We start from the raw sequence: 22,656 nt of genomic DNA, 5'->3' as shown, positions 1-22,656 counted from the left end.
ATCATAGTATCTTACATATTACTCTGTGCAGCAGGTTAGTGTATATAAAGGGGTATCTAGGTGACAGCTCCATCATAGTATCTTACATATTACTCTGTGCAGCAGGTTATTGTATATAAAGGGGTATCTAGGTGACAGCCCCATCATAGTATCTTACATATTACTCTATGCATCAGGTGAGTGTATATAAAGGGGTATCTAGGTGACATCTCCATCATAGTATCTTACATATTACTCTGTGCATCAGGTTAGTGTATATAAAGGGGTATCTAGGTGACAGCCCCATCATAGTATCTTACATATTACTCTGTGCAGCAGGTTAGTGTATATAAAGGGGTATCTAGGTGACAGCTCCATCATAGTATCTTACATATTACACTGTGCAGCAGGTTAGTGTATATAGAGGGGTATCTAGGTGACAGCTACATCATAGTATCTTACATATTACTCTGTGCTGCAGGTTAGTGTATATAAAGGGATATCTAGGTGACAGTACCATTATAGTATCTTACATACTGTATTACTCTGTGCAGCAGGTTAGTGTATATAGAGGGATATCTAGGTGACAGCTCCATCATAGTATCTTACATATTACTCTGTGTATCAGGTTAGTGTATATAAAGAGATATCTAGGTGACAGCTCCATCATAGTATCTTACATATTACTCTGTGCAGCTGGTTAGTGTATATAAAGGGGTATCTAGGTAATAGCTCCATCATAGTATATTACACTATACTCTGTGCAACAGGTTAGTGTATATAAAGGGGAATCTAGGTGACAGCTCCATCATAGTATTTAACATATTACTCTGCATCATGTTAGTGTATATAAAGGGGTATCTAGGTGACAGCTCCATCATAGTATCTTACATATTACTCTGTACATCAGGTTAGTGTATATAAAGGGGTATCTAGGTGACCGCTCCATCATAGTATCTTACATATTACTCTGTGCAGCAGGTTAGTGTATATAAAGGGGTATCAAGGTGACAGCTCCATCATAGTATCTTACATATTACTCTGTGCAGCAGGTTAGTGTATATAAAGGGGTATCTAGGTGACAGCTCCATCATAGTATCTTACATATTACTCTGTGCAGCAGGTTATTGTATATAAAGGGGTATCTAGGTGACAGCCCCATCATAGTATCTTACATATTACTCTATGCATCAGGTGAGTGTATATAAAGGGGTATCTAGGTGACATCTCCATCATAGTATCTTACATATTACTCTGTGCATCAGGTTAGTGTATATAAAGGGGTATCTAGGTGACAGCCCCATCATAGTATCTTACATATTACTCTGTGCAGCAGGTTAGTGTATATAAAGGGGTATCTAGGTGACGGCGCCATCATAGTATCTTACATATTACTCTGTGCAGCAGGTTAGTGTATATAAAGGGGTATCTAGGTGACAGCTCCATCATAGTATCTTACATATTACACTGTGCAGCAGGTTAGTGTATATAGAGGGGTATCTAGGTGACAGCTACATCATAGTATCTTACATATTACTCTGTGCTGCAGGTTAGTGTATATAAAGGGATATCTAGGTGACAGTACCATTATAGTATCTTACATACTGTATTACTCTGTGCAGCAGGTTAGTGTATATAGAGGGATATCTAGGTGACAGCTCCATCATAGTATCTTACATATTACTCTGTGTATCAGGTTAGTGTATATAAAGAGATATCTAGGTGACAGCTCCATCATAGTATCTTACATATTACTCTGTGCAGCTGGTTAGTGTATATAAAGGGGTATCTAGGTAATAGCTCCATCATAGTATATTACACTATACTCTGTGCAACAGGTTAGTGTATATAAAGGGGAATCTAGGTGACAGCTCCATCATAGTATTTAACATATTACTCTGCATCATGTTAGTGTATATAAAGGGGTATCTAGGTGACAGCTCCATCATAGTATCTTACATATTACTCTGTACATCAGGTTAGTGTATATAAAGGGGTATCTAGGTGACCGCTCCATCATAGTATCTTACATATTACTCTGTGCAGCAGGTTAGTGTATATAAAGGGGTATCAAGGTGACAGCTCCATCATAGTATCTTACATATTACTCTGTGCAGCAGGTTAGTGTATATAAAGGGGTATCTAGGTGACAGCTCCATCATAGTATCTTACATATTACTCTGTGCAGCAGGTTATTGTATATAAAGGGGTATCTAGGTGACAGCCCCATCATAGTATCTTACATATTACTCTATGCATCAGGTGAGTGTATATAAAGGGGTATCTAGGTGACATCTCCATCATAGTATCTTACATATTACTCTGTGCATCAGGTTAGTGTATATAAAGGGGTATCTAGGTGACAGCCCCATCATAGTATCTTACATATTACTCTGTGCAGCAGGTTAGTGTATATAAAGGGGTATCTAGGTGACGGCGCCATCATAGTATCTTACATATTACTCTGTGCAGCAGGTTAGTGTATATAAAGGGGTATCTAGGTGACAGCTCCATCATAGTATCTTACATATTACACTGTGCAGCAGGTTAGTGTATATAAAGGGGTATCTAGGTGACAGCTCCATCATAGTATCTTACATATTACTCTGTGCAGCAGGTTAGTGTATATAAAGGGGTATCTAGGTGACAGCTCCATCATAGTATCTTACATATTACTCTGTGCAGCAGGTTAGTGTATATAAAGGGGTATCTAGGTGACAGCTCCATCATAGTATTTTACATATTGCACTGTGCAGCTGGTTAATGTATATAAAAGGGTATCTAGGTGACAGCTCCATCATAGTATCTTACATATTACTCTGTGCATCAGGTTATTGTATATAAAGGGGTATCTAGGTGATGGCTCCATCATAATATCTTACATATTACTATGTGCAGCAGGTTAGTGTATATAAAGGGGTATCTAGGTGACAGCTACATCATAGTATCTTACATATTACTCTGTGCATCAGGTTAGTGTATATAAAGGGGTATCTAGGTGACAGCTCCATCATAGTATCTTACATATTACTATGTGCAGCAGGTTAGTGTATATAAAGGGGTATCTAGGTGACAGCTACATCATAGTATCTTACATATTACTCTGTGCAGCAGGTTACTGTATAAAGGGTTATCTAGGTTACAGCTCCATCATAGTATCTTACATATTACTATGTGCAGCAGGTTAGTGTCTATAAAGGGGTATCTAGGTGACAGCTCCATCATAGTATCTTACATATTACTCTGTGCAGCAGGTTAGTGTCTATAAAGGGGTATCTAGGTGACAGCTCCATCATAGTATCTTACATATTACTCTGTGCAGCAGGTTAGTGTCTATAAAGGGGTATCTAGGTGACGGCACCCTCATAGTATCTTACATATTACTCTGTGCAGCAGGTTAGTGTATATAAAGGGATATCCAGGTGACGGCTCCATCATAGTATCTTACATATTACTCTGTGCAGCAGGTTAGTGTATATAAAGGGGTATCTAGGTGACAGCACCCTCATAGTATCTTACATATTACTCTGCATCATGTTAGTGTATATAAAGGGGTATCTAGGTGACAGCTCCATCATAGTATCTTACATATTACTCTGTGCAGCAGGTTAGTGTATATAAAGGGGTATCTAGGTGACAGCACCCTTATAGTATCTTACATATTACTCTGTGCAGCAGGTTAGTGTATATAAAGGGATATCCAGGTGACGGCTCCATCATAGTATCTTACATATTACTCTGTGCAGCAGGTTAGTGTATATAAAGGGGTATCTAGGTGACGGCACCCTCATAGTATCTTACATATTACTCTGTGCAGCAGGTTAGTGTATATAAAGGGGTATCTAGGTGACAGCGCCATCATAGTATCTTACCTATTACTCTGTGCATCAGGTTAGTGTATATAAAGGGGTATCTAGGTGACAGCTCCATCATAGTAAAAGGAGAGATGTGTCCAAAGACACATCTATTTTGTTCCTATCCCTCCTGCGACCTGGGAATGGAATATGAAAAAGCACGTTCCTATATTACATAGAACGCTCCTCTTCTCCGCCTCTGGTAACCTTATATAGCAGTCAGCATTCACAGATCTCACTGAGTGGTATAGGAATAAAACAGTGGACCCTTCACCAAGGTTGAATCTCCCTTGAAGTGGAAAAAAGTACCAAATACACCCCTTATCAGGGATAGGCGTCTCCTCTTCTCCGGCTGGTCTAAGCTTTCAGATATACTGATTCCACAGGATACTATATTTTCCCAGGGAAAGGCTCCATGTAGTAGTGTGCCATATGAAAATAACAATAAAACCAATATAGTGTGACACTGTATTTAATTTACAAAAGCATAAAAGTAGACACGGATAAAATATATGAAGAATCTTCTAAAAGCAGTTCAAGGTGCTAGAGAGGGGATTTCACAATTACCGGAGTCGGTGGAGAACTCGTTGAAATGGAGTTCTCAAACAAGCGCTAGTGAAGAAGGTCCCGGGCACTCTCCGACTAGGCAAGCTGCAGACTGTCCTGGCAAAAGTATTCTCCCGGCTCAGCAAGTGTAAGCTAGGTCCGACGCGTTTCGACCGACACTTCGGTCTTTTTCAAGGATCTAATTAGTCCATGTCCGTTGTCCCTATTTAAGGGATAAATGTCCAATCACAAATCAGCAGTTCCGTTTGTCCGTTTAGCAGCGTCGCGCGTTGTCATGGAGACTGTTACGGCAATGGTTTCTGCCCCGCTTCCTTCCACATCTTATATACGACTTTGCCCCACTTCCGGATGAACGGGCTCTGTTCGTATCAGTTGTTTGATTGTCGGCAAATAGGTTTTTCTACTGGCTGCGGTGATGTCGATTATTGGCGCTGTACGGAAGCTCCGGACTTGTGTATATTCACAAGATACATAATAATAAAAAGTGAAAAATAGATAAAGATTAATAAATATATCCATATAACAATATAAACAATGATTTATTTCTTTGGGACTGAATAAAAGGAATATTATAAATATATATAGCTGTTGGTTAAAAAAATCTATTTTTTTTTTATTTATTTTTTTTTTTTTTTTTTTAAAAAGCAGCATATTTGATAAAAAATTATATTTATACATAAAGAGAGAGTCTTTAAGAATAAAAATTACAGGAACCATTTTATCTCGAAATCCTTATTGAGACCATGAGGATGAAGGGTGTTTAAGTTATAGATACATTTAATTTCTTCTCTGGCCAATTGCGATGCTTTATTTTTCTTCCTGATGTCATCTTTGATTTCTTTGATACCCACAAATCTAACAATATGATTTATATTAGAATTATGTGCAATTTTAAAATGATGAGACAGACTATGAGTCTCAAGACCTTTTTTGATATTATTTAAATGTTCAGTTATTCTGGTCTTAAAAGGTCTTGATGTCCGTCTGTGCAGCAGGTTAGTGTATATAAAGGGGTATCTAGGTGACAGCTACATCATAGTATCTTACCTATTACTCTGTGCATCAGGTTAGTGTATATAAAGGGGTATCTAGGTGACAGCTCCATCATAGTAAAAGGAGAGATGTGTCCAAAGACACATCTATTTTGTTCCTATCCCTCCTGCGACCTGGGAATGGAATATGAAAAAGCACGTTCCTATATTACATAGAACGCTCCTCTTCTCCGCCTCTGGTAACCTTATATAGCAGTCAGCATTCACAGATCTCACTGAGTGGTATAGGAATAAAACAGTGGACCCTTCACCAAGGTTGAATCTCCCTTGAAGTGGAAAAAAGTACCAAATACACCCCTTATCAGGGATAGGCGTCTCCTCTTCTCCGGCTGGTCTAAGCTTTCAGATATACTGATTCCACAGGATACTATATTTTCCCAGGGAAAGGCTCCATGTAGTAGTGTGCCATATGAAAATAACAATAAAACCAATATAGTGTGACACTGTATTTAATTTACAAAAGCATAAAAGTAGACACGGATAAAATATATGAAGAATCTTCTAAAAGCAGTTCAAGGTGCTAGAGAGGGGATTTCACAATTACCGGAGTCGGTGGAGAACTCGTTGAAATGGAGTTCTCAAACAAGCGCTAGTGAAGAAGGTCCCGGGCACTCTCCGACTAGGCAAGCTGCAGACTGTCCTGGCAAAAGTATTCTCCCGGCTCAGCAAGTGTAAGCTAGGTCCGACGCGTTTCGACCGACACTTCGGTCTTTTTCAAGGATCTAATTAGTCCATGTCCGTTGTCCCTATTTAAGGGATAAATGTCCAATCACAAATCAGCAGTTCCGTTTGTCCGTTTAGCAGCGTCGCGCGTTGTCATGGAGACTGTTACGGCAATGGTTTCTGCCCCGCTTCCTTCCACATCTTATATACGACTTTGCCCCACTTCCGGATGAACGGGCTCTGTTCGTATCAGTTGTTTGATTGTCGGCAAATAGGTTTTTCTACTGGCTGCGGTGATGTCGATTATTGGCGCTGTACGGAAGCTCCGGACTTGTGTATATTCACAAGATACATAATAATAAAAAGTGAAAAATAGATAAAGATTAATAAATATATCCATATAACAATATAAACAATGATTTATTTCTTTGGGACTGAATAAAAGGAATATTATAAATATATATAGCTGTTGGTTAAAAAAATCTATTTTTTTTTTATTTATTTATTTTTTTTTTTTTTTAAAAAGCAGCATATTTGATAAAAAATTATATTTATACATAAAGAGAGAGTCTTTAAGAATAAAAATTACAGGAACCATTTTATCTCGAAATCCTTATTGAGACCATGAGGATGAAGGGTGTTTAAGTTATAGATACATTTAATTTCTTCTCTGGCCAATTGCGATGCTTTATTTTTCTTCCTGATGTCATCTTTGATTTCTTTGATACCCACAAATCTAACAATATGATTTATATTAGAATTATGTGCAATTTTAAAATGATGAGACAGACTATGAGTCTCAAGACCTTTTTTGATATTATTTAAATGTTCAGTTATTCTGGTCTTAAAAGGTCTTGATGTCCGTCTGTGCAGCAGGTTAGTGTATATAAAGGGGTATCTAGGTGACAGCTACATCATAGTATCTTACATATTACTCTGTGCAGCAGGTTAGTGTATATAAAGGGGTATCTAGGTGACAGCTCCATCATAGTATCTTACATATTACTCTGTGCATCAGGTTAGTGTATATAAAGGGGTATCTAGGTGACGGCTCCATCATAGTATCTTACATATTACACTGTGCAGCAGGTTAGTGTATATAAAGGGGTATCTAGGTGACGCCTCCATCATAGTATCTTACATATTACTCTGTGCAGCAGGTTAGTGTATATAAAGGGGTATCTAGGTGACAGCTACATCATAGTATCTTACATATTACTCTGTGCATCAGGTTAGTGTATATAAAGGGGTATCTAGATGACCGCTCCATCACAGTATCTTACATATTACACTGTGCAGCAGGTTAGTGTATATAAAGGAGTATCTAGGTGACGGCTCCATCATAGTATCTTACATATTACTCTGTGCAGCAGGTTAGTGTATATAAAGGGGTATCTAGGTGACAGCTCCATCATAGTATCTTACATATTACTCTGTGCATCAGGTTAGTGTATATAAAGGGGTATCTAGGTGACGGCTCCATCATAGTATCTTACATATTACACTGTGCAGCAGGTTAGTGTATATAAAGGGGTATCTAGGTGACGGCTCCATCATAGTATCTTACATATTACTCTGTGCAGCAGGTTAGTGTATATAAAGGGGTATCTAGGTGACAGCTACATCATAGTATCTTACATATTACTCTGTGCATCAGGTTAGTGTATATAAAGGGGTATCTAGATGACCGCTCCATCACAGTATCTTACATATTACACTGTGCAGCAGGTTAGTGTATATAAAGGAGTATCTAGGTGACGGCTCCATCATAGTATCTTACATATTACACTGTGCAGCAGGTTAGTGTATATAAAGGGGTATCTAGGTGACGGCTCCATCATAGTATCTTACATATTACACTGTGCAGCAGGTTAGTGTATATAAAGGGGTATCTAGGTGACGCCTCCATCATAGTATCTTACATATTACTCTGTGCAGCAGGTTAGTGTATATAAAGGGGTATCTAGGTGACAGCTACATCATAGTATCGTACATATTACTCTGTGCAGCAGGTTAGTGTATATAAAGGGGTATCTAGGTGACAGCTCCATCATAGTATCTTACATATTACTCTGTGCATCAGGTTAGTGTATATAAAGGGGTATCTAGGTGACGGCTCCATCATAGTATCTTACATATTACACTGTGCAGCAGGTTAGTGTATATAAAGGGGTATCTAGGTGACGCCTCCATCATAGTATCTTACATATTACTCTGTGCAGCAGGTTAGTGTATATAAAGGGGTATCTAGGTGACAGCTACATCATAGTATCTTACATATTACTCTGTGCATCAGGTTAGTGTATATAAAGGGGTATCTAGATGACCGCTCCATCACAGTATCTTACATATTACACTGTGCAGCAGGTTAGTGTATATAAAGGAGTATCTAGGTGACTGCTCCATCATAGTATCTTACATATTACACTGTGCAGCAGGTTAGTGTATATAAAGGGGTATCTAGGTGACAGCTCCATCATAGTATCTTACATATTACTCTGTGCAGCAGGTTAGTGTCTATAAAGGGGTATCTAGGTGACAGCTCCATCATAGTATCTTACATATTACTCTGTGCAGCAGGTTAGTGTATATAAAGGGGTATCTAGGTGACAGCTCCATCATAGTATCTTACATATTACTCTGTACAGCAGGTTAGTGTATATAAAGGGGTATCTAGGTGACTGCTCCATCATAGTATCTTACATATTACTCTCTGCATCAGGTTAGTATATATAAAGGGGTATCTAGGTGACGGCACCCTCATAGTATCTTACATATTACTCTGTGCAGTAGATTAGTGTCTATAAAGGGGTATCTAGGTGACAGCTCCATCATAGTATCTTACATATTACTCTGTGCAGCAGGTTAGTGTCTATAAAGGGGTATCTAGGTGACAGCTCCATCATAGTATCTTACATATTACTCTGTGCAGCAGGTTAGTGTATATAAAGGGGTATCTAGGTGACAGCTCCATCATAGTATCTTACATATTACTCTGTACAGCAGGTTAGTGTATATAAAGGGGTATCTAGGTGACTGCTCCATCATAGTATCTTACATATTACTCTCTGCATCAGGTTAGTATATATAAAGGGGTATCTAGGTGACGGCACCCTCATAGTATCTTACATATTACTCTGTGCAGCAGGTTAGTGTCTATAAAGGGGTATCTAGGTGACAGCTCCATCATAGTATCTTACATATTACTCTGTGCAGCAGGTTAGTGTATATAAAGGGGTATCTAGGTGACAGCTCCATCGTAGTATCTTACATATTACTCTGTGCAGCAAGTTAGTGTATATAAAGAGGTATCTAGGTGACGGCTCCATCACAGTATCTTACATATTACTCTGTGAAGCAGGTTAGTGTATATAAAGGGGTATCTAGGTGTCAGCTCCATCATAGTATCTTACATATTACTCTGTGCATCAGGTTAGTGTATATAAAGGGGTATCTAGGTGACAGCTCCATCATAGTAACTTAGATATTACTCTGTGCATCAGGTTAGTGTATATAAAGGGGTATCTAGATGACAGCACCATCATAGTATCTTACATATTACTCTGTGCAGCAAGTTAGTGTATATAAAGGGGCATCTAGGTGACGGCTCCATCACAGTATCTTACATATTACTCTGTGAAGCAGGTTAGTGTATATAAAGGGGTATCTAGGTGACGGCTCCATCACAGTATCTTACATATTACTCTGTGAAGCAGGTTAGTGTATATAAAGGGGTATCTAGGTGTCAGCTCCATCATAGTATCTTACATATTACTCTGTGCATCAGGTTAGTGTATATAAAGGGGTATCTAGGTGACAGCTCCATCATAGTATCTTAGATATTACTCTGTGCATCAGGTTAGTGTATATAAAGGGGTATCTAGGTGACAGCTCCATCATAGTATCTTACATATTACTCTGTGCAGCAAGTTAGTGTATATAAAGGGGTATCTAGGTGACAGCTCCATCATAGTATCTTACATATTACTCTGTGTATCAGGTTAGTGTATATAAAGGGGTATCTAGGTGACAGCTCCATCATAGTATCTTACATATAACACTGTGCAGCAGGTTAGTGTATATAAAGGGGTATCTAGGTGACCGCTCCATCATAGTTTCCTACATATTACTCTGTACATCAGGTTAGTGTATATAAAGGGGTATCTAGGTGACAGCTCCATCATAGTATCTTACATATTACTCTGTGCAGTAGGTTAGTGTATATAAAGGGGTATCTAGGTGACAGCTACATCATAGTATCTTACATATTACTCTGTACATCAGGTTAGTGTATATAAAGGGGTATCTAGGCGACAGCTCCATCATAGTATCTTACATATTACTCTGTGCAGCAGGTTAGTGTATATAAAGGGGTATCTAGGTGACGACTCCATCATAGTATCTTACATATTACTCTGTGCAGCAGGTTAGTGTATATAAAGGGATATCTAGGTGACGGCTCCATCATAGTATCTTACATATTACTCTGTGCAGCAGGTCAGTGTATATAAAGGGGTATCTAGGTGACAGCTCCATCATAGTATCTTACATATTACTCTGTGTATCAGGTTGGTGTATATAAAGGGGTATCTAGGTGACAGCTCCATCATAGTATCTTACATATTACTCTGTGTATCAGGTTAGTGTATATAAAGGGGTATCTAGGTGACAGCTCCATCATAGTATTTTACATATTACTCTGTGCAGCATGTTAGTGTATATAAAGGGGTATCTAGGTGACAGCTCCATCATAGTATCTTACATATTACACTGTGCAGCAGGTTAGTGTATATAGAGGGGTATCTAGGTGACAGCTACATCATAGTATCTTACATATTACACTGTGCAGCAGGTTAGTGTATATAGAGGGGTATCTAGGTGACAGCTACATCATAGTATCTTACATATTACTCTGTGCTGCAGGTTAGTGTATATAAAGGGGTATCTAGGTGACCGCTCCATCATAGTATCTTACATGTTACTCTGTGCAGCAGGTTAGTGTATATAGAGGGATATCTAGGTGACAGCTCCATCATAGTATCTTACATATTACTCTGTGTATCAGGTTAGTGTATATAAAGGGATATCTAGGTGACAGTACCATCATAGTATCTTACATACTGTATTACTCTGTGCAGCAGGTTAGTGTATATAAAGAGATATCTAGGTGACAGCTCCATCATAGTATCTTACATATTACTCTGTGCAGCTGGTTAGTGTATATAAAGGGGTATCTAGGTAATATCTCCATCATAGTATATTACATATTACTCTGTGCAACAGGTTAGTGTATATAAAGGGGAATCTAGGGGACAGCTCCATCATAGTATCTTACATATTACTCTGTACATCAGGTTAGTGTATATAAAGGGGTATCTAGGTGACCGCTTCATCATAGTATCTTACATATTACACTGTGCAGCAGGTTAGTGTATATAAAGGGGTATCTAGGTGACAGCACCATCATAGTATCTTACATATTACTCTGCGCATCAGGTTAGTGTATATAAAGAGATATCTAGGTGACAGCTCCATCATAGTATCTTACATAATACTCTGCATCATGTTAGTGTATATAAAGGGGTATCTAGGTGACAGCTCCATCATAGTATCTTACATATTACTCTGTACATCAGGTTAGTGTATATAAAGGGGTATCTAGGTGACCGCTCCATCATAGTATCTTACATATTACTCTGTGCAGCAGGTTAGTGTATATAAAGGGGAATCAAGGTGACAGCTCCATCATAGTATCTTACATATTAGTCTGTGCAGCAGGTTAGTGTATATAAAGGGGTATCTAGGTGACAGCTCCATCATAGTATCTTACATATTACTCTGTGCAGCAGGTTATTGTATATAAAGGGGTATCTAGGTGACAGCCCCATCATAGTATTTTACATATTACTCTGTGCATCAGGTGAGTGTATATAAAGGGGTATCTAGGTGACATCTCCATCATAGTATCTTACATATTACTCTGTGCATCAGGTTAGTGTATATAAAGGGGTATCTAGGTGACAGCCCCATCATAGTATCTTACATATTACTCTGTGCAGCAGGTTAGTGTATATAAAGGGGTATTTAGGTGACGGCGCCATCATAGTATCTTACATATTACTCTGTGCAGCAGGTTAGTGTATATAAAGGGGTATCTAGGTGACAGCTCCATCATAGTATCTTACATATTACACTGTGCAGCAGGTTAGTGTATATAAAGGGGTATCTAGGTGACAGCTCCATCATAGTATCTTACATATTACTCTGTGCAGCAGGTTAGTGTATATAAAGGGGTATCTAGGTGACAGCTCCATCATAGTATCTTACATATTACTCTGTGCAGCAGGTTAGTGTATATAAAGGGGTATCTAGGTGACAGCTCCATCATAGTATTTTACATATTACACTGTGCAGCTGGTTAGTGTATATAAAAGGGTATCTAGGTGACAGCTCCATCATAGTATCTTACATATTACTCTGTGCATCAGGTTAGTGTACATAAAGGGGTATCTAGGTGATGGCTCCATCATAGTATCTTACATATTACTATGTGCAGCAGGTTAGTGTATATAAAGGGGTATCTAGGTGACAGCTCCATCATAGTATCTTACATATTACTCTGTGCATCAGGTTAGTGTATATAAAGGGGTATCTAGGTGACAGCTCCATCATAGTATCTTACATATTACTATGTGCAGCAGGTTAGTGTATATAAAGGGGTATCTAGGTGACAGCTACATCATAGTATCTTACATATTACTCTGTGCAGCAGGTTAGTGTATACAGTATAAAGGGTTATCTAGGTGACAGCTCCATCATAGTATCTTACATATTACTCTGTTCAGCAGGTTAGTGTATATAAAGGGGTATCTAGGTGACAGCTCCATCATAGTATCTTACATATTACTCTGTGCAGCAGGTTAGTGTATATAAAGGGGTATCTAGGTGACGGCACCCTCATAGTATCTTACATATTACTCTGTGCAGCAGGTTAGTGTATATAAAGGGGTATCTAGGTGACGGCACCCTCATAGTATCTTACATATTACTCTGTGCAGCAGGTTAGTGTATATAAAGGGGTATCTAGGTGATGGCTCCATCATAGTATCTTACATATTACACTGTGCAGCTGGTTAGTGTATATAAAGGGGTATCTAGGTGACAGCTCCATCATAGTATCTTACATATTACTCTGTGCAGCAGATTAGTGTATATAAAGGGGTATCTAGGTGACAGCTCCATCATAGTATCTTACATATTACTCTGTACATCAGGTTAGTGTATATAAAGGGATATCTAGGTGACAGCTACATCATAGTATCTTACATATTACTATGTGCAGCAGGTTAGTGTATATAAAGGGATATCTAGGTGACAGCACCATCATAGTATCTTACATATTACTCTGTGTATCAGGTTAGTGTATATAAAGGGGTATCTAGGTGACAGCTCCATCATAGTATTTTACATATTACTTTGTGCAGCAGGTTAGTGTATATAAAGGGGTATCTAGGTGACAGCTCCATCATAGTATCTTACATATTACACTGTGCAGCAGGTTAGTGTATATAGAGGGGTATCTAGGTGACAGCTACATCATAGTATCTTACATATTACACTGTGCAGCAGGTTAGTGTATATAGAGGGGTATCTAGGTGACAGCTACATCATAGTATCTTACATATTACTCTGTGCTGCAGGTTAGTGTATATAAAGGGGTATCTAGGTGACCGCTCCATCATAGTATCTTACATGTTACTCTGTGCAGCAGGTTAGTGTATATAGAGGGATATCTAGGTGACAGCTCCATCATAGTATCTTACATATTACTCTGTGTATCAGGTTAGTGTATATAAAGGGATATCTAGGTGACAGTACCATCATAGTATCTTACATACTGTATTACTCTGTGCAGCAGGTTAGTGTATATAAAGAGATATCTAGGTGACAGCTCCATCATAGTATCTTACATATTACTCTGTGCAGCTGGTTAGTGTATATAAAGGGGTATCTAGGTAATATCTCCATCATAGTATATTACATATTACTCTGTGCAACAGGTTAGTGTATATAAAGGGGAATCTAGGGGACAGCTCCATCATAGTATCTTACATATTACTCTGTACATCAGGTTAGTGTATATAAAGGGGTATCTAGGTGACCGCTCCATCATAGTATCTTACATATTACACTGTGCAGCAGGTTAGTGTATATAAAGGGGTATCTAGGTGACAGCACCATCATAGTATCTTACATATTACTCTGCGCATCAGGTTAGTGTATATAAAGAGATATCTAGGTGACAGCTCCATCATAGTATCTTACATAATACTCTGCATCATGTTAGTGTATATAAAGGGGTATCTAGGTGACAGCTCCATCATAGTATCTTACATATTACTCTGTACAGCAGGTTAGTGTATATAAAGGGGTATCTAGGTGACAGCTCCATCATAGTATCTTACATATTACTCTGTGCAGCAGGTTAGTGTATATAAAGGGGAATCAAGGTGACAGCTCCATCATAGTATCTTACATATTAGTCTGTGCAGCAGGTTAGTGTATATAAAGGGGTATCTAGTTGACAGCTCCATCATAGTGAACACTGGGGTTTTTTTCGTCAGAGGAAGAGTCCGACAAAAGAAAGAAAAAACGCTTTTTGGGCGCACTCGTTTGGTTAAAGATGTAATATGATAATATTAAAACATAGCTTTTATTTTAGACTTTATTTAAAATAAATGGCACAAAAATAATTTGATATTTAGATATTAAAATGTAGTGTGATCCTTGGACTGGTTTAATTCCAGGGAAATTGGTAATTTAGTCACACACTTAATCTGTCATTCAAGCACTGATGTTATCAGAGGTATGATTACCAATGATTATAGGCAGTGAAATGATTCAATTCCCCTAGGTATGAACAATCTTGTGCTTAATAGCATCTAGTAATACACCTAGTATTGGTAGTATGGGGAAAAAGGAAAAAGGATGTCACAGCCTCTATATGTGTTAATAAATTCTTTAATAGACACTCTCTCTGGCAGTCATGTTACAGGTGTTTGTTTAGTACGGCGGCTTATACCCCTATTTTTAATATTGCCACACCTGGGCTTCCCCAGGGGTCTCCCACCTGGGTACTGTCCTGGCCCTCCACTGCTTGGCTTCCAAGTTCGGGGAGGGTTTGGGCAGACCAGTGGGGTATGGTGGCAGTATATTAGGGTTTGGTATCTGATCACAAATGACCTGTTGGGCTGCAAAGGGAGGTGGCTCAGCAGGCGCAACACCTGAGTCACACTGTCTCTGAAAAAAACAATAATTAAATATTTATGTCCAGCCTCTCACCTCTCTGACCGTCCACCTGATACTGGCAGCAACTTTCAGCGTCCACACGCCGCCGCCGACACACTCCTCAGGGAGCTCCGGCTCTGACAGCGAGGTTAGGTATCTGGACTTCCACGCGCCCAGCTCCGGCGCAGAGTATCCGGCCGGTCTCTGCTCACAGCTTCGCCACCAGCCAGCGCGACAACCTACGATCCCTATCTCCGTCAAAACCGCTAACTCAGGCAGCGGCATCAGGTTAGACAAGCGCACCGCTACTGCTGTAAGCAGTCGGTCAGCGCTCCCTGTACGGACAGCTATACCTGTCCAATTTGTGATTATCTCCCCTTGGAGATGTGCTTTACCAATTATTCATAAGCTCTCTTTGAGCAAACTGGGTTTGTACTATCTATAACCATCATCAGACTGCGTTCAGCAATTCTGATATTGTGCGCAGATTGTCTGTCATCACAGCGTGTATATCGTTACAAAAGAAGCAACTTGCAAATATTATAGATGAGTGATCAGACACAGTTACTTTGTTACTTCGTATCCCATGGAGATCTAATGTATCCAGTGAAATACAGGAATTGTATAATGTCGGTCTGACGCCACTATCTCTCCGCAGCTGCTTAATTATTTGGTGACAACTTAAACTGCTAATTATCAATTGTGCTACCATCTCTGATGCTGACTGTCTCCTTCAGTTTTGTGCAACACACAGAACTGCTCCTTTCGGGTTTTTTTACTCCCCAGCAGTTATAGCACTCAGTAACCAACCCCCCTTTTTTTGCATTAAAACTAGCACTATCACAAAAATTAAAAATAAATATTTAATTATTGTTTTTTTCAGAGACAGTGTGACTCAGGTGTTGCGCCTGCTGAGCCACCTCCCTTTGCAGCCCAACAGGTCATTTGTGATCAGATACCAAACCCTAATATACTGCCACCATACCCCACTGGTCTGCCCAAACCCTCCCCGAACTTGGAAGCCAAGCAGTGGAGGGCCAGGACAGTACCCAGGTGGGAGACCCCTGGGGAAGCCCAGGTGTGGCAATATTAAAAATAGGGGTATAAGCCGCCGTACTAAACAAACACCTGTAACATGACTGCCAGAGAGAGTGTCTATTAAAGAATTTATTAACACATATAGAGGCTGTGACATCCTTTTTCCTTTTTCCCCATACTACCAATACTAGGTGTATTACTAGATGCTATTAAGCACAAGATTGTTCATACCTAGGGGAATTGAATCATTTCACTGCCTATAATCATTGGTAATCATACCTCTGATAACATCAGTGCTTGAATGACAGATTAAGTGTGTGACTAAATTACCAATTTCCCTGGAATTAAACCAGTCCAAGGATCACACTACATTTTAATATCTAAATATCAAATTATTTTTGTGCCATTTATTTTAAATAAAGTCTAAAATAAAAGCTATGTTTTAATATTATCATATTACATCTTTAACCAAACGAGTGCGCCCAAAAAGCATTTTTTCTTTCTTTTGTCGGACTCTTCCTCTGACGAAAAAAACCCCAGTGTTCACCATTGATTCTAAACGCTGGGCGCACCGCCAACCAAGCAACTACCAGAATTTGTCAAGTATAGTAGTTCATTAAGTTGGTACAAAAATCATTACACAGATTACAAGTCTGTGCGGATCTTCAACCCCTTTCTTATCTACTAGAATTTCCTGAGGCCTTTCTCAGCTCCAAGATCCAGCACGACATTTTGGTATTGGCACCATATACAGACTTTGCTTATACATAGAATTTTTGCTTTTGTGCTCTCTCTCAACTTCCTCATTCAGGCCTTGTCAACCCAAAATCAATCAATGTCAACGTTTAGTTTGAGAAATGAACTAGCATCCAAAAGAAGGACTGACAACCTGGATAATATCTTTCCTACTACCGTCAATGAGAACGTGCCAGATTCCAACTGGAATGATGACATCACCAGACTAAAATTTACATTACAAAAACAAATTAGAACAAATTGGGACCTAACCAGCTTAGAAAATTATTGCAAACTAAAAATTACCCCACGAGGTCTTAGACCAAGGACCTTTCCAGCGTTTGAGTTATGCACCGAAAACCTCAAAAAAGAGTGGGAAAATAGCCTTTTGAAGTGTTCCCAGGAATTGATGGGAATCTTAATCCAACATAATCACCTTGTGCTAGAGTCCATCTCTAAAGAAGTTGAAGCATTAGGTAAGAAATTGGAACCATGGGAGACGAATACTTCCTTCCAACTCCACTTTGAAAAAAACAAAAAAGATCTAGAGGAGTATGAAAAAGTAATAATTGAAAGGAAGAGAAATAAATTCCATCGTGACCAAACTGACTTCCACACAGGACGAGTCTTCCGCTGGACGAAGCGAAATCAACGCAGGGACCTGAACCGACACCAGCCATCCACATCTGAGACAGATTACTCCAGCACGGATGAGTTAAGTGAGGACAGTCACCAAAGAGAGGATCCCATACCCAGAAGACCGACCAACCATTTCTACCACTCACAATCAATCGGAGCAACTCAATCCATACCGGAACCTTTTTTAGAGTACAGCAGAGGCCGAGGCCCCAAACAAAACGAAAGACCAGACGCAGTAAAAAGAAGAGGAAGAAGAAACGCATCACGATGGGGGCCGCACATACCAAACCGATATCCCCTGAGGGGCACGGAGACACAAGAACAGACATATCACAACTTCAGATAATTAACTTATCTGAACATACCCTAACAGCAATACAAGAACAAGTTCTCCAAAAAGGTTTAACTTTCTGCCCCACATCCTCTTTCGACAGATTCCAATGGGAAACTAATCTGCAATTATTTAGTAGGAAATTACTACTTACCAAATTTCATGCTAAAAAAGATGACAGTATCCTCCACAACACCACATGGACCAATCAAGAATTGGAAGCCCTACAAGCTTTGGAGGAACTTGGTGACACCACCACCCATGAACCTGAGAAAAGACCGGTATGCAAGAAAAGATCAACCTTCTTCCCCCCACCAAACATATGCCCTGAGGTACAAGTGTTTACCAAGATGGTTGCCCAGGACTTTGATAAACTGTACAAAAAAAGGAAACATCGGATACATATTGGTAACACCAATAAAAAGGAAAGGAAGGCAATTAAAGAACTAAGAGAATGGAAGGATGTCCAAATCAAGCCCTCGGACAAGGGGGGCAACATAGTTATATGGCCCCACTCTCTATATCTACAGGAAGCCAACAGACAGTTGGATGATGTCACCTGCTACACCAAGACCATGTTCAATCCCACATCAAATTTCCAAATTGCATATAATCGGCTTATTGATGGTGCATTAAAGGACGATGTCATCACTAAAAATGAACATCAATTCCTACAAACCCCTAACCCACGTGTAGCAACTTTTTATTTGCTACCAAAGGTTCATAAAAACCTACACGAACCTCCCGGACGCCCAATTGTATCAGGGAATGGAGCATTAATAGAGAAAGCATGTGTCTTTCTAGACACACATCTTAGACAACATGTCATATCTTTGCCCTCCTACACACAGGACACTGCAGACGTTTTGAAAAAACTACATGATGTCTACCTGGATGAGGAAGAAATACTGGTCAGCATGGACGTTGAAGCACTTTACACCTGCATCAGTCATGACCTGGGTATCAAGGCAGTAAAATATTTCCTTGAAATGGACAACATTGGTGATTTTCAGCTGTTTCTATTGGACCTTCTAAATTTTGTCCTACACAAGAATTACTTTACATTCAATAACAGATACTACATCCAAGGGAGGGGGACGGCAATGGGGGCGGCCTGTGCCCCCACATACGCCAACCTCTTCCTTGGATGGTGGGAGCGAGAGGTGGTATTTAACGAATCAAATCAGGTCTATGATAACTGCATCACAACATGGATGCGTTACATAGACGACATTTTTTTGATATGGAGAGGTACCGAACAACAACTCAAAGAATTTGTTAACCATTTGAACACTAATACCTTAAACCTCAAACTGACGTATACCCAGGACCGTTCCAGCATTTCGTTTTTGGACCTAAAAATTTACAGAGGTGCTCAGAACATGATAGAAACAGAACTTTTCCGCAAGACAACGGCTACCAACAGCCTCCTCCATCAGTCAAGCGCGCATTTCCCGCCTACTGTTAATAACATTCCAAAAGGAGAGTTCTTAAGGTTACGCAGGAACTGCTCAAATGATGAAACCTTCAAATCCAACTGTAAAGATCTCACCAAGAGATTAAGGGACAGAGGATATTCCAATAGGTCAATTAAGAAAGCAGAAAAAACCGTCACCCAGACAGATCGATCCAGAATGCTATTCCAAGACAAGGGAACCTCAGCAAAACCCATGGACAATACTATCAGGTTCGTGGGCAACTACTGCGCAGAATGGAAAGAAATTAAGAACATCATACAAAACCACTGGCCCATAATTCTCAGTGACAGCGACCTGGCCGCAAAGGTGAAACCACAAGTAGACATGAGTTGGAGGCGTGCCCCAAATCTAAAAGATCAATTGGTGCACAGCCACTTCACTAATACAATGACCAAAGCTCCACTCCTCAAAGGTACCCATCCCTGTGGAGGCTGTAAAATTTGCCCCCATGTCGACAAAACACTTACAATAAATGATAAATATGACAATACCATCACAATCAAAGACTTCTTCAATTGTAGGAGCAAAAATATCATATATTGTATAACATGTGAGTGCAATATGAAGTACGTGGGACTGACTACAAGGATGCTCAAGCAGCGAGCCTTAGAACATCTTGGCAACATCCGCAATGCTCCATCAGACATCATTAAAATGAAAAAACTGACAACGGTCGCCAGGCATTTCTTAAAAAAACATGAAGGAAAGCCAGCTGGTTTCCAGATACGAGGCTTGGAACAGATCCATTTAGGATTAAGGGGAGGAGACTTGAATCAAATACTCCTTCAAAAGGAAAGTAAATGGATTTTCAGTTTGGGATCTTTGGCCCCTGATGGCCTGAATGAGGATATCAAATATGGATCATTCCTAAAATAAAATCACCATTATGTATATTTCCTGTTTTACAACCTAACAGTGGGCAATTCCCACTTATCAACCAATTTCTGATAACTGACCTCACCAATGGTTTCCACACACTCACTCCTAGTTATTCCTTCTCACACACCCAATGATCGGGCACCATATATCGTGTGATCTCACGTTTAATACTGGAATCTGCTCCAGCATCACCCCACCTATCATCATCCTCACAATCATAGATCTCATTAATCCAACCGATCTCACTATGCAATTTCACCTAGGGGTGTAGATTCTCCCCATCAGCACGTTACCACTCACGATTTATATTGTTTTGTTTTGTTTTGTTTAGTCACTTTTGGCACCAACCTGCTAGCACAAATAATTCCAAAAAAATGACATTCCCCGGATATGCAAATCCAGACCCATGAGAAATCATGCGGTCTCACCAAAACCTACTATAACCTAATTAATAGTATACATAATTATTTACCACTGATTATCAATATCACTATAATATTACTCACTCCCCAACCTTCACCATACCCCGAGGTCAATTACTCCATACCAGCCAATCTCTACAAATAAAAAAATGTTGAACGACAGAATGAATGTGTAATACGTACACACCAGCCGACATAATCTCAAAATATATGCGTTCTGCATATACCAGCCAGTTATAATGTGTAATTTGATATGTTTGCGTCTCATGCATCTATGTACACAGGCGAGGATTCCTTACAAGCCAATTACACCTTAAAAGCCAAATTTCTCAAAATAATAAAAATGAAAAATGTTGAGTGACCTAAGAATACCCGATACAATGATACCAGCCGATATCATCTTAATATATATGCGGTTTACATATACTAGTCAAATCATACCATGCAACCTATAATAATATATATGCATCTCATAACAAAAACGTTTAATCAGTGTATCCAGGAGAGGAACAAATATTCGTTGAATCAAACCAATACAGCCCCATTCAAGACCTGATTGGTCAAAAAGGCTGTCCATCAAAAAGAGAGAGAATAAAGCAAGGGCACTTGCCCTCATCTAAAATGGCACTGCAAGAAGAAGCCCTATAGGCGAAACACGTGTCCAAGGCCCCGATGTCCAGCCTCTCACCTCTCTGACCGTCCACCTGATACTGGCAGCAACTTTCAGCGTCCACACGCCGCCGCCGACACACTCCTCAGGGAGCTCCGGCTCTGACAGCGAGGTTAGGTATCTGGACTTCCACGCGCCCAGCTCCGGCGCAGAGTATCCGGCCGGTCTCTGCTCACAGCTTCGCCACCAGCCAGCGCGACAACCTACGATCCCTATCTCCGTCAAAACCGCTAACTCAGGCAGCGGCATCAGGTTAGACAAGCGCACCGCTACTGCTGTAAGCAGTCGGTCAGCGCTCCCTGTACGGACAGCTATACCTGTCCAATTTGTGATTATCTCCCCTTGGAGATGTGCTTTACCAATTATTCATAAGCTCTCTTTGAGCAAACTGGGTTTGTACTATCTATAACCATCATCAGACTGCGTTCAGCAATTCTGATATTGTGCGCAGATTGTCTGTCATCACAGCGTGTATATCGTTACAAAAGAAGCAACTTGCAAATATTATAGATGAGTGATCAGACACAGTTACTTTGTTACTTCGTATCCCATGGAGATCTAATGTATCCAGTGAAATACAGGAATTGTATAATGTCGGTCTGACGCCACTATCTCTCCGCAGCTGCTTAATTATTTGGTGACAACTTAAACTGCTAATTATCAATTGTGCTACCATCTCTGATGCTGACTGTCTCCTTCAGTTTTGTGCAACACACAGAACTGCTCCTTTCGGGTTTTTTTACTCCCCAGCAGTTATAGCACTCAGTAACCAACCCCCCTTTTTTTGCATTAAAACTAGCACTATCACAAAAATTAAAAATAAATATTTAATTATTGTTTTTTTCAGAGACAGTGTGACTCAGGTGTTGCGCCTGCTGAGCCACCTCCCTTTGCAGCCCAACAGGTCATTTGTGATCAGATACCAAACCCTAATATACTGCCACCATACCCCACTGGTCTGCCCAAACCCTCCCCGAACTTGGAAGCCAAGCAGTGGAGGGCCAGGACAGTACCCAGGTGGGAGACCCCTGGGGAAGCCCAGGTGTGGCAATATTAAAAAT

At 39.8% G+C, this 22,656-nt stretch overlaps 1 protein-coding gene and 3 pseudogenes across 5 annotated transcripts in view; 3 read left to right on the top strand and 1 right to left on the bottom strand.

Annotated features, from left to right (window-relative positions):
* Window positions 1–22,656, top strand: part of LOC146075941 (uncharacterized) — a 188,970-nt gene that overhangs the window by 65,175 nt on the left and 101,139 nt on the right. The window lies entirely within an intron of this gene.
* On the bottom strand, window positions 15,209–15,327 carry LOC146076173 (5S ribosomal RNA; annotated as a pseudogene).
* On the top strand, window positions 16,375–16,493 carry LOC146076172 (5S ribosomal RNA; annotated as a pseudogene).
* Window positions 22,531–22,649, top strand: LOC146076171 (5S ribosomal RNA; annotated as a pseudogene).

The sequence above is a fragment of the Crinia signifera genome, chromosome 4, assembly GCF_055691185.1.
Source record: "Crinia signifera chromosome 4, ASM5569118v1, whole genome shotgun sequence".
NCBI classification, from domain to species: domain Eukaryota; kingdom Metazoa; phylum Chordata; class Amphibia; order Anura; family Myobatrachidae; genus Crinia; species Crinia signifera.
This window is presented reverse-complemented; position numbering and strand designations above follow the sequence as displayed.